The following is a 12,933-nucleotide window of genomic DNA, read 5'->3' on the forward strand; positions in this document are numbered from 1 at the left end:
TCCCTGGCATTTCGAGTAAAGCCCAATCAAATGGTGACTGTGTGTGGAAGCTTACAACATTGTGCGCCAGACATGCACAGTTTAATTATTTTGCCCCTAAGTGAAGGGAATCTCCACAGAAATTAGAGGCAAATTTCCCGCCAAATATCGTCCCTCGCGCTTGTCACTCAGCAATCATTTAGACAGGGCCGAAAATAAATCTGACCATTAGAGGAGGACCCTGGAGCAAACATCAGCCTTGCTATAGTAGCGATACGTTTTCCATTATTGCAATCATCCCCACTCACTGACAGCGCGGAGGATTAACATGATGAAGCTTCTTCCCAAGAGTTGTAGTTCCGTGCGCGTTGCCGGCGGGCGGCGCAAGAGAGACGTCGCTGAAACTGAGCATCCAATGAGCTTCCACACACGGTTCCCAGAGGCAGCGAACTGGCGTTGTAAAAGGAGGAAAAAAAGCGAGAGCTGCGCTGTAGGTAAGAGCTCCGGGAGCTGGAGGTAGATCGGTGCCATTGCAAGGAACTGTGTAGCGGAGGGTTTTCTTCAGTGAGCCCGGAGTTTAGTGCGGGAAGCAGCCGAGGCGGCACGGTAAGATGAGTTATAAGGCTTTATACCACTACCTGTAAGTCTGTACCGGGGAGAGGCGAGCGCCCCTACAATGAAGCCTTTCCGCGACCTTCATCTCTGACCCGCAGTCCGGCTGCTGTTTATTGCGCCAGGATCCCTCTTTTCTACTGAAGGTGTTACACGCAGGGTCTACCTGCCCTTGCCTTGTGCACTGTCCAGCCTGTGCCTTTAAAGAGAAAATAGTCCCCTGCCATTTATTTGATTGGACAGTAGCAGGGCACAACCAAGACCATTAGAACTATAGGGCACAGAGCTCTTGCCTTGGCTCATACTATCTTAGGGTTCCCTGGGGGGGAGGGATTCTAATTATTATAATAATCAGTCGCTTGACAATTTTACACTTCATTTCAGCCACTTGTAACTTGATGTGCAACTCCCAGTACCTTCAGCTGTCAGAGGGATGTTGGGAGTCGCGGTTAAACAGCAGCTGCAGAGTCTTAGGTTGGATATCTGCCTCCTGGACTCTTCCTTGCACAGCCCTGGCCCATTGAATGTCTGTATTTAGCTGTCATTTGAATGTTTACTGTATGCCCAGCGCTGCAGACTATGTTACTGCTTTATAAATACATTAATCATTATCACAGCTACAGCTCTGGGCACAACATTCATTCTCTGCAGGTTGGTGTTTATCTTTATGCATGGCAGGAGCTTTTTTGTGCACCGTTGAAGGGTATTTATTTTTAGTATGGCAGCTCCCACTTGTGTATAACTGTATTGTCAGGACCATGTGAGGGAAGCTTTACATACAGTCAAGGCATTTTTGATTTGGCATGGAAATGGATTCATTGTTCACCTCTAATCAGGCCTGGACTGGCAATCTGTGGGTTCTGGCAAATGCCAGAGGGGCTGCTATAAGGTTCCATAGAAAGTCTGTATATAATGGGCTGGTGGGGGCTGTTTGGGCCTCTGTGTACCTGAAATGGCAGGGCCTATTTTAATTCTCAGTCCGGCCCTGCCTCTAATTCACAGTGAATAAATACAGAGTATTGGGCTGAATCCTCCCCCACTGTCACCTTGCCGTGTATTTATCAAGGATGCACAGAATCCAGGATTCAGCCTTTTTCAGCAGGATTCGGATTCAGCCAAATCCTTCTGGCCGGCTGAACCGAATCTGCACATGCAAATTAGAGGCAGTGAGGGAAATCAAGTGACTTTTTGTCACAAAACAAAAAGTAAAAAATGGTTTCCCCTTCCCAGCCCTAATTTGCATATGGAAATTAGGATTCGGTTCAGTAATCGGCTTAATCTTTCGCGAAGGATTCAGGGGTTTGGCCGAATCCAAAATAGCGGATTCGGTGCATCCCTAGTATATATAGTGAATAAAGTGCCCCCTATTGCAAATTATAAGGATATTATAAGTCACCAAGGAGTTCCATGACCAGAGTTGGACTTGGCCAGCAGGACACAGGGAAAAAAACCTGGTGGGCCCGACCCTCATGGGCCCCTGTTGGCCCAGACCTGCACCCCTGATCGGACAATCAGCTTTTGCGGTGGGAAAAAAACCTGGTGGGCCCGACCCTCATGGGCCCCTGTTGGCCCAGACCTGCACCCCTGATCGGACAATCAGCTGTTGCGGTGCGTGTTTAGCTCATGTGCACAGAGCAAGTTTTGAGGATGCGAGGGGACCCCCGGAGACTGCCAGGAGGGCCCTTAATTTTGCAGCCCCAGTGGGCCCACAATGCTCCAGTCCCACCCTGTCCATTATCATTTATACAGGTCATGGAACCCCGAGGTTACTTCTAATATCCTCATATTTTCCAACAAGGAGTACTTTATATTAGGGATGCACCGAATCGAGGATTCAGTTTGGGATTCGGTCAGGATTTAGCTGTATTTGGATTCGGCCGAATCCTTCTGCCCGTCCGAATCTGAATCCTAATGCAAATATAAAATTGAATATGCAAATTAGGAGGGAGGTCGACTTTTTGTCACAAAATAAGTTAGTAAAAAATGCTTTCCCCTTCCCACCCCTAATTTGCACATGCAATTTCGGATTCGGTTCAGTATTTGGCCTAGTCTTTGGCAAAGGATTCGGGGGTTCAGCCGAATCCAAAATAGTGGATTCGGTGCATCCCTGCTTTATTTATTGTAATACTTAATTTTCAGTGAGTCATGTGACAAAATGACATCACTAAGAGCCGTTTATAAGGATATCATTTACAGGGTATTCATGGCTTTTGTGTATTATATAATTTACAGGGTATTCGTGGCTTTTGTGTATTATATAGTGAATAAAGTACCCCCTCTTGTAAATTATAAGGATATGATAAGTTACCGAGGAGTTTCATGACCATATAAAAACACGAGACGGAAGATCTTGTAAATTATATCCTTATAAACGGTGAGTTCTGATGTCATTTCTGTCACATGACTCACTGAAACGTGTGTATTATAATAAATGAAGTACCCCTAAAGGAGTTTTCATGGTCATGAAACTCCTCCGTAGCCAAAGTGTGTTTTTTTTTAAGCAGAGCAGCAGGGTTGCTCTTACTTCTTTTAAAAATAAGAATAGCAATTGAGCAATGGGGGGTCACCTAAAGCCTTTTGCTCCCCCAGTTGTGCACATGCTATAATATTGTACATGATGTTGGCTGTTGCAATGAGCAGTTTTGTGTGATTCTGGGGTATCGCTTATGAATATTATTTATTTGATAGTGATGTTTTAGCTCAGGCACCAATTGCCTTCATTCCTTTTCCTCTTTTTCTGCTATGTTTAAAGCGACTTTAATGAGGTCTGTTCAAACAATCTGGCAGTTTGTTATAACAGTTCCCTTTCCGTGGCACAGAGGCTCTGCCTGAGATCAAAGTAAGGATCAACCTGCCTATTGATGTGTACAGTCTCCATCCAGCGTAAAATCCATTCATTTTATTAACCCATCACTGCCTGGGAAGAACCTTTCATACAGACGCACACATTGCTGATTCTCTTGGGACCAACTCGGCTAATTGTACTTGGCCAAACATTAAAGGGATTCTGTCATGATATTTATGATAATTTTACTTCTAAATTCCACTGTTTACACTGCAAATAATTCACTGTACAATATAACATTTTATTCCTGAACCAGCAAGTGTATTTTTTTAGTTGTAATATTGGTGTGTAAGCACCATCTCAGGTCATTTTGCCTGGTTATGTGCTTTCAGAAAGAGCCAGCACTTTAGGATGGAAATGCTTTCTGGCAGGCTGTTGTTTGTCCTACTCAATGTAACTGAATGTGTCACAGTGGGACCTGGATTTTACTATTGAGTGTTGTTCTTAGATCTACCAGGCAGCTGTTATATTGTGTTAGGGAGCTGCTATCTGGTTACCTTCCCATTGTTCTATTGTTCGGCTGCTGGGGGGGGGAAGGGAGGGTGGTCATATCACTACAGCTTGCAGTGCAGCAGTAAAGAGTGACTAAAGTTTATCAGAGCACAAGTCACATGACTGGGGGAGCTGGGAAACTGACAATAGGTCTATATCCCTGCACTTATAATTTTCCTTTCTTTGTATTATTATTCTATTAATGAGGCTATTCATCGTTGAGTTAACATTTAGTATGTAGAGTAATATTCTGAGACGATTTGCAATTGGTTTTCATTTTTTATGATTTGTGGTTTTTGAGTTATTTAGCTTTTTATTCGGCAGCTCTCCAGTTTGCACTTTCAGCATTCTGGTTGCTAGGGTCCACATTACCATGGCAACCATGCATTGATTTGAATTAAAGGCTGGAATATAAATAGGAGGGAACCTGCATAGAAAGATGAGTGATCAAAAGAGCAATAACGTGTAGCGCTGCAGAGCATTTGTTGTTTTAAGCTGGCCATAGATGTAAAGGTTTTTAAAAGATCCAATCATTATAGTGAGACCACGAATAGTTTAAGACAATCGTTTAAATGTACGATGTGTCCATCAACTAACAAGACAATTTCAGGCTATATTGCCAGCAAAACTGAAGGATAGCTGCCTGCTTGGCCCTGCAGACATAGATTGCAGTGGGACCAATAAAGATTTTTTTTAACATGGCCGATCAATTTTCTGACAGATGTCGTCCGAAAAATCGTAAGATGTACGATCGTTCGAATCCCACTAGCCTCACCATAATTTCGTAGGACTTTGCTAAAATCAGTCGTTCGGCAAGAAAAATCGTTGCGTCTATGGGGAGCTTAAGATGGGGTCAGCGACCTCCATTTGGAAGAGGAAAGAGTCAGACGAAGATGGCAACTAATTAAAAAACTTAAAAAAAAAAAAAAAGTAATGGCAACCAATTGAAAAGTTGCTTTGATTTGGCCATTCTATAACATACTAAAATTTAAGTAAAAGGTGAACCACCCCTTAAATCAGGGGAAGGATGGTTTCAAGGCTTTACTTCTTAGAGTAAACTATATGACGTTTGAGCCAGTGGCTAGGAAAAAGTGTTTTTGGAAATATGGAGTTGGACTTATGCCAGCAGCTGTTCAGCTGTGAAATAAATGTAGAAGTAGGGTACTTATTCTACAGGAGTGTTCCTAGTTCCTACATTTCCATTTCTAGTGGAGAACTGCATTTTCATTTCTTTTGTAACACATTCCAAATTTTCTACTTGAAATTAGGCCTACTCCAACAGCTCTCAGGATAACTTCTCTCCACACCGTCACTTTTGGGGCAAAACATCTCTCCTTTATTTCTGCAGGGATCTACAGAGTGCACAAATTGGTTCCTGTGTGTGTTCGAAATGGAATGAAAGTGTGACATCTTAGAATTTCATCAGTAGCACTCCTTCTGTTCTTAACCTTTTAATAAAAGCCATGATTTTTAAAAACTTGGATTATTTGGATAAAATGGAGTCTATGGGAGACAGCCATTCCGTAATTCTGAGCTTTCTGGATAATGGGTTTCCGGATAATGGATCCCATACCTGTATGTAATTGTTATGGCTGCATAATTCAGTCCTTGGCAACTGGATGGTCCTGCTTCAATATTTATAGGGAACAATATGTGCTTGTTTGTTATGGGACCTGTAATCCCGAATGCTCAGGAACTGGGGCTTTCTGGATAATGGATCTTTCCATAATTTCGATCTTCATACCTTAAGTCTACTAGAAAATCATGTAAACATTAAGGGGCATATTTATCAAAGGTTGAAGTTAAAAAAACTTCAAACTTAGAATTCAAAAAGACCAATCGAAGGGAGGTCAAAAGGTTTTTGGGGTCAAAGTGGGCAGAATTCGGCCTACTTCGAATCATACAAACTTACTTCGATTCGAAGTTTTTTAACTTCGACCTTCGATCTCCCAAACTCCCCCAATTGCCTCCATACAGGTTGTAGGAGGTCCCCCATAGGCTAAAACAGCACTTCGGCAGCTTTTAGGTGGCGAATTGTCGAAGTCAAAGTTTTAAAGAGACAGTACTTCAAAAAAAATGTGACCTTCGAATTTTTTCAAATTCGAATAGAAGTATGACTATTCCCTAGTCGAAGTACACATAAAAATAGCTCGAAATTCGAAGTTTTTCACTTCAAAACTTCACCTCGACCTTTTATAAATCTGCCCCTAAATAAACCCAATAGGCTGGTTCTACTTCCAATAAGGATTAATTATATTTTAGTTTGGATCAAGTACAAGATACTGTTTTATTATTACAGAGAAAAAGGAAATCATTTTTAAAAATTTGGATTATTTAATTCTGAGCTTTCTGGATAGCTGGTTTTCTTATAACGAATCCCATACCTGTATCTTAAATTAGCCATCAAGGGCAATGACACACGGGGAGATTTATCATTTGTGTTAAAATGTCTCTACTGTGGGCAACAAATCTCCCAGAAAATGCCTTGCCGTTCACTTACCTTGTAATCGCCTCAAGTAAATGACTGCCCGCTTTTTCATTTTACAACAATTAAGCCGAATTGCCAGTAGTAAATTAATTTACTTGCTGCTATTACAAGGTAAGTGAATGATTGGACATTTTTGTGGAAATTTGTCATCTTCGGTAGCGATTTCTTTAATGAGGGCAACTAATCACCATGTGTGTCATTGCCCTAAGGTTGGGCACGTGTCTGTCAGCTTTATGTTATTGTAAATAAATCTTTCAGGTTTTACTGGATCTGCTTGCCCTTCAGTATGTACATTAAATATACATATTGGAGAAAAAGTTGCAGCCTCGACGTTTCGGTCCTCATCATGGACCTTTGGGAAGGGAGTGTGACTTTGGGATAGCAGGTATAGTAGGGAGAGATGGTGCCTATAGTAACAGTGGATAATAGTCTCTGGGAAGGGAGTGTGACTGTGGGATAGCAGGTATAGTAGGGAGAGATGGTGCCTATAGTAACAGAGGGATAATAGTCTCTGGGAAGGGAGTGTGACTGTGGGATAGCAGGTATAGTAGGGAGAGATGGTGCCTATAGTAACAGTGGATAATAGTCTCTGGGAAGTGACTGTGGGATAGCAGGTATAGTAGGGAGAGATGGTGCCTATAGTAACAGTGGATAATAGTCTCTGGGAAGGGAGTGTGACTGTGGGATAGCAGGTATAGTAGGGAGAGATGGTGCCTATATTAACAGTGGATAATAGTCTCTGGGAAGGGAGTGTGACTGTGGGATAGCAGGTATAGTAGGGAGGGATGGTGCCTATAGTAACAGAGGGATAATAGTCTCTGGGAAGGGAGTGTGACTGTGGGATAGCAGGTATAGTAGGGAGAGATGGTGCCTATAGTAACAGTGGATAATAGTCTCTGGGAAGGGAGTGTGACTGTGGGATAGCAGGTATAGTAGGGAGAGATGGTGCCTATAGTAACAGTGGATAATAGTCTCTGGGAAGGGAGTGTGACTGTGGGATAGCAGGTATAGTAGGGAGAGATGGTGCCTATAGTAAAAGTGGATAATAGTCTCTGGGAAGGGAGTGTGACTGTGGGATAGCAGGTATAGTAGGGAGAGATGGTGCCTATAGTAACAGTGGATAATAGTCTCTGGGAAGGGAGTGTGACTGTGGGATAGCAGGTATAGTAGGGAGAGATGGTGCCTATAGTAACAGTGGATAATGGTCTCTGGGAAGGGAGTGTGACTGTGGGATAGCAGGTATAGTAGGGAGAGATGGTCCCTATAGTAACAGTGGATAATAGTCTCTGGGAAGGGAGTGTGACTGTGGGATAGCATGTATAGTAGGGAGAGATGGTGCCTATAGTAACAGTGGATAATAGTCTCTGGGAAGGGACTGTGACTGTGGGATAGCAGGTATAGTAGGGAGAGATGGTGCCTATAGTAACAGTGGGATAATAGTCTTTGGGAAGGGAGTGTGATTGTGGGATAGCAGGTATAGTAGGGAGAGATGGTGCCTATAGTAACAGTGGGATAATAGTCTCTGGGAAGGGAGTGTGACTGTGGGATAGCAGGTTAAGTAGGGAGAGATATGCCAATAGTAGAAGATGTAAATGTGGTTTTGGGATAGCAGGTACATAAGTGGGGCATGGCAGAAATAATATTTACACTATTTGTGGTGTGACTGTGGGATAGCAGGTATAGTAGGGAGAGATGGTGCCTATAGTAACAGTGGATAATAGTCTCTGGGAAGGGAGTGTGACTGTGGGATAGCAGGTATAGTAGGGAGAGATGGTGCCTATAGTAACAGTGGATAATAGTCTCTGGGAAGGGAGTGTGACTGTGGGATAGCATGTATAGTAGGGAGAGATGGTGCCTATAGTAACAGAGGGATAATAGTCTCTGGGAAGGGAGTGTGACTGTGGGATAGCAGGTATAGTAGGGAGAGATGGTGCCTATAGTAACAGTGGATAATAGTCTCTGGGAAGTGACTGTGGGATAGCAGGTATAGTAGGGAGAGATGGTGCCTATAGTAACAGTGGATAATAGTCTCTGGGAAGGGAGTGTGACTGTGGGATAGCAGGTATAGTAGGGAGGGATGGTGCCTATAGTAACAGAGGGATAATAGTCTCTGGGAAGGGAGTGTGACTGTGGGATAGCAGGTATAGTAGGGAGAGATGGTCCCTATAGTAACAGTGGATAATAGTCTCTGGGAAGGGAGTGTGACTGTGGGATAGCAGGTATAGTAGGGAGAGATGGTGCCTATAGTAACAGTGGGATAATAGTCTCTGGGAAGGGAGTGTGACTGTGGGATAGCAGGTTAAGTAGGGAGAGATATGCCAATAGTAGAAGATGTAAATGTGGTTTTGGGATAGCAGGTACATAAGTGGGGCATGGCAGAAATAATATTTACACTATTTGTGGCCCTTCAAGTTTTAAAGTACATCACCAACTGAGCTAAAAGATGAAAAATTGTACTTTATAAAAGCATTGGCTGTTTCACAAGAAGAAGAAGGAAACCTGTGTTGTTTTTCTCCTTGTGCCCTTGAAAAAGTGAAGCAGCTGACATCTCAGTAGGATATACCTAAAGATGGCTGCACTGAATGCTGTAACAGGCCTGGGAACCTTATATAAGATCAGACCGTCTTCCTTATTACATTCAGTCAGACAGTGTTTATTGCACAGTAGTGGAAATGAAAGTGATATTCTTAGCAATACTCGGTTGTTTATTCCTCCTTGCAATGGATTTGTTTAGTTAGTAATGAGCAAAAATGTAGCCATAGAAACCAAAGAATCCGCTTATTCACTGATTTGTATGTTTGCAGATCTGAAGCTTACAGCAGCCTTCTTGCCTAATTAACGAAACAAATTATTTTTTTTCCAGAATTCTTTTTTAACGACTTAAGGTTTTATTCATTATGACCATCTTGTTCATTAACGTTAACATTGTTTCAATTACAATCTAGTCATTCTCCGCATTAACATATAACTTCACTTGAAATTCATTATTTCTAACGTGAGTGGGAGCCGTCTTATTGCTTGGCTTAGCTGGGTGATTCTCTGTCCGTAACTACAGGAATTGTAGTGGCTACTTTTTGCTTTCTGTCTGTTGAAAATAGAGCGGTAAGTACGATGGCAATTCTAAAATTGTGCCCATTGAAATAACTTCCTTTCGAGTTGCCAGTTAGTGTAAGTTTCCTTTATAGGGAATTAATTAATTGCCCTCAGTTCAACACAATAAACACATGAAATAGAGACTAATGCACAAGACATTTTTAGATTATAGTACAGGTATGGGACCTGTTATCCAGAATGCTCAGGACCTGGGGTTTCCAGATAACTGATCTCTCCATAATTTGGATCTTCATACCTTAAGTCTAGAAATCATGTAAGCACTAAATAAACCCAATAAGCTGGGTTTGCTTCCAATAAGGATTAATTATATCTTGCAGAGAAAAAGGAAATCATTTTTAAAAATTTTAATTATTTGGTTATAATGTCTGAGAGACGGCTTTTCCATAATTTGGAGCTTCCTGGATAACTGGTTTCCTGATAACGGATCTTATACCTGTAATATTTGATTGATAGCCTGCGATCAACAAAGAGATGCAGTTAATTTTTCTGCAACAAATACTGCAGTGAGAAGTGGTTTGCAGCAACAGAGGCTACTGAGGACATGATCACCTGCATACGTTTGGGTCAAAAGCACTTTGTCTGTGTTTCAGTTCTGCCACAACCTGTAGAATCTTTTTTTGGTCTTACGGGTCTCTCTCCCATTGACTATATCTATCTTCCATTGACCATATCTCTCCCATATCTCCCATTGGCTATATCTCTCCCATCTCTCCCATTTACTATATCTATCTCCCATTGACCATATCTCTCCCATATCTCCCATTGACCATATCTCTCCCATATCTCCCATTGGCTATATCTCTCCCATATCTTCCATTGACTATAGCTATCTCCCATTGACTATATCTCTTCAATATCTCCCATTGACTATATATCTCCCATTGGCTATATCTCTCCTATATCTCCCATTGGCTATATATCTCCCATTGACTACACCTCTCCCATATCTTCCATTGACTACATCTCTCCCATATCTTCCACTTACTATATCTCTCCCATATCTCCCATTGACTACATCTCTCTCCCATTGACTATATCTCTCCCATATCTCCCATTGGCTATATATCTCCCATTGACTACATCTCTCCCATATCTTCCATTGACTACAACTCTCCCATATTTTCCATTGACTATATCTCTCCCATATCTCCCATTGACTACATCTCTCCCATATCTCCCATTGACTATATCTCTCCCATTGACTCAATTTTAATCAAATAATTTGCACATTTTAAATGCTTTCTTTTTTCTCTGTAATAAAACAGTATGTTTTACTCGATCCCAACCAAGATTTATTTCATGTTAAAATGTTTTTTTTTTTTTTAGTAGACTTAAGCTATGGTAATACAAATTTTGGTATGATCCCTTATCCGGAAAACAGGTCCCATACCTGTATCATGTTCCATACAGACATTATTTCTTTATATTTTCTGGTGTGTCCTGGGCCAGCCCCAGCCAATCACCTCCTCCACAATTCCATGGGGAAATTTTTGCATGTGAAAATGATCTCACTCTGTGCTGGCCATTCCCCTTTGGCCTATCTGTCTACGTTGTGCAATATCACCTGTTGTTGTAGCCTGTCCTTGCTTTATGGATTGATAGGGGGGTGGGTATTAGTTCAGGGTGCTGATTGGCTCAGTGCTGTTTCCTGTGATAGGCTATTTAGTTATTGACTGTTTGGGGACAAAGGGCAACTATCTAACTTCATGAGCAGCCTTGAGATGCCTTGTTAAATGCCATTGTATATTTATTTTCTGTGTTTAAATGATTATTATGTCCAAAAGCCGCGAGTAACCTGTAGTATAAATCTGAGGAATAATTCTTAGTAATGTCATCAGTAGATTTTTTGTGGTGTCACTGATAACACTGTGTTTAATGACTCATTCTTTGTGTATTAAAAGAAATAATGTGTAAGCTGTACAGGGCAAGGTCCTCCTTTCTCCTGTATCATCCAACAGGTAACACCTGTTTCCTAGTGAGGCAACTTTGGGCGACTTCAGAAAACGAACCGTCGCGTGTGATTAGCGGCGGCGTTTTTTTCATTTTAGCCAGCGCAGAGTGAGGGCAGGCGTTTGGGGAGATTGGTCGCCACAAAGACGAGGGGATTAGTCCCCAGGTGACCAAATCTCCCCAAAATGCCCAGTGTGGCCTTACCCTAAGGAAGAACAAAAGTAAAAATCACTTTCACCCCCCTGTCACTCTAACCATTTGCTTATTTTCTACTACCTCTTTATGACCCTAATAATCACCATAATTAAATATAAGGTAACATGACATGTACAGCAACACTACCTGTTTGCCAAAATGTAAAAAAACTTAAGGGACCTCTTTTTGAGTTAGCCTCAAGTCTTACCACAGGGGTTTAAAACCAAGGTTCTGTGGATTTCAGCATGACTGCCTCTGTTTGTGCACAGTTAACATCCATTCAAAGGGAACGGGGAGCACTCTGCTCCGGATAAACATAAGTTTGTGTACCAAGGGCGTACGTTCTAAATCTAAAACTCTCGGCATTGGCTCACTGAGCGACTCTTCCCTGGCTTAAAAGGCTAGTACAAGCCCTCTGTACACTGCTTACTGTGTTGCTCCCCAACTCCTTTTACTTCGGAATGTTGCTCACGGGTTCACAAGGTTGGGGATCCCTGACTTATGTTATATATAAACTTATATATGCGTTGCCTTACTAAGCAATAAGGTTTGGAAATAGACAACTCTTGGCCTTGGACTTTTTTCTAATCTTAATTTGTGAATATTTTTGCCATTTCTTAAAAGTCAAGTTCAAGTACAAATTCCGGTGCCAAGTGATACAATGACTTCAGTGATTGGCAGTTTTATTTCTTGTGAGTACATATGGGCAATCCTAAAAAAAGGACACTGTTCATGCAAAGTAATAATACTGTTTTTGGTTAAGTTCTACCTAGCCATCTCATTTTTTTTGCTGTTTATCAGTCACTTTACAATTTTATTGCAAGCCAGGTTTTTGCTCTACTGGTGGAGACGCCTGTCATCGCTGCCCGCCATAGACTTAAATGGCAACTGCCTTTGTGTGACAGATTTTGGATTGTGAAAATGCTGAAATGCACATTTTTGAGAGAAAATCCATGGCGACAGTTCATTTTTAGTATGTTATAGCATGGCCAATTCTGAGCAACTTTGCAGTTAGACTTCATAATTTTTTTTTGTTATAGTTTTTTAATTATTTGCCTCTTTGTTCTGACTCTTTCTAGCCTTCTAATGGTGGTCGCTTATCCCATTTTAAAAAATAAATGCTCTGTAAAGCTACAAATTAATTGTTATTGCTACTTTTTATTACCCATCTTTTTATCCAGGTCCTATCCTATTCATAATCCAGTCTCCTATTCAAATCATTGCATGGTTGCTACCTGCTAGGGTAATTTGGACCCTA

General features: G+C 41.6%; 1 protein-coding gene across 5 annotated transcripts in view; it reads left to right on the top strand.

Annotated features, from left to right (window-relative positions):
- The first annotated feature begins 237 nt into the window (after positions 1-237).
- Positions 238-12,933, top strand: part of sema4g.S (semaphorin 4G S homeolog) — a 161,120-nt gene continuing 148,424 nt past the window's right edge. For 2 of the 5 annotated variants that reach the window (XM_041570448.1, XM_041570449.1), the window contains exon 1: positions 238-585. The gene's annotated coding sequence lies outside the window, so the exon portion shown is untranslated. 5 annotated transcript variants of the gene reach the window in all.

The sequence above is a fragment of the Xenopus laevis genome, chromosome 7S (genome assembly GCF_017654675.1).
Source record: "Xenopus laevis strain J_2021 chromosome 7S, Xenopus_laevis_v10.1, whole genome shotgun sequence".
NCBI lineage: Eukaryota > Metazoa > Chordata > Amphibia > Anura > Pipidae > Xenopus > Xenopus laevis.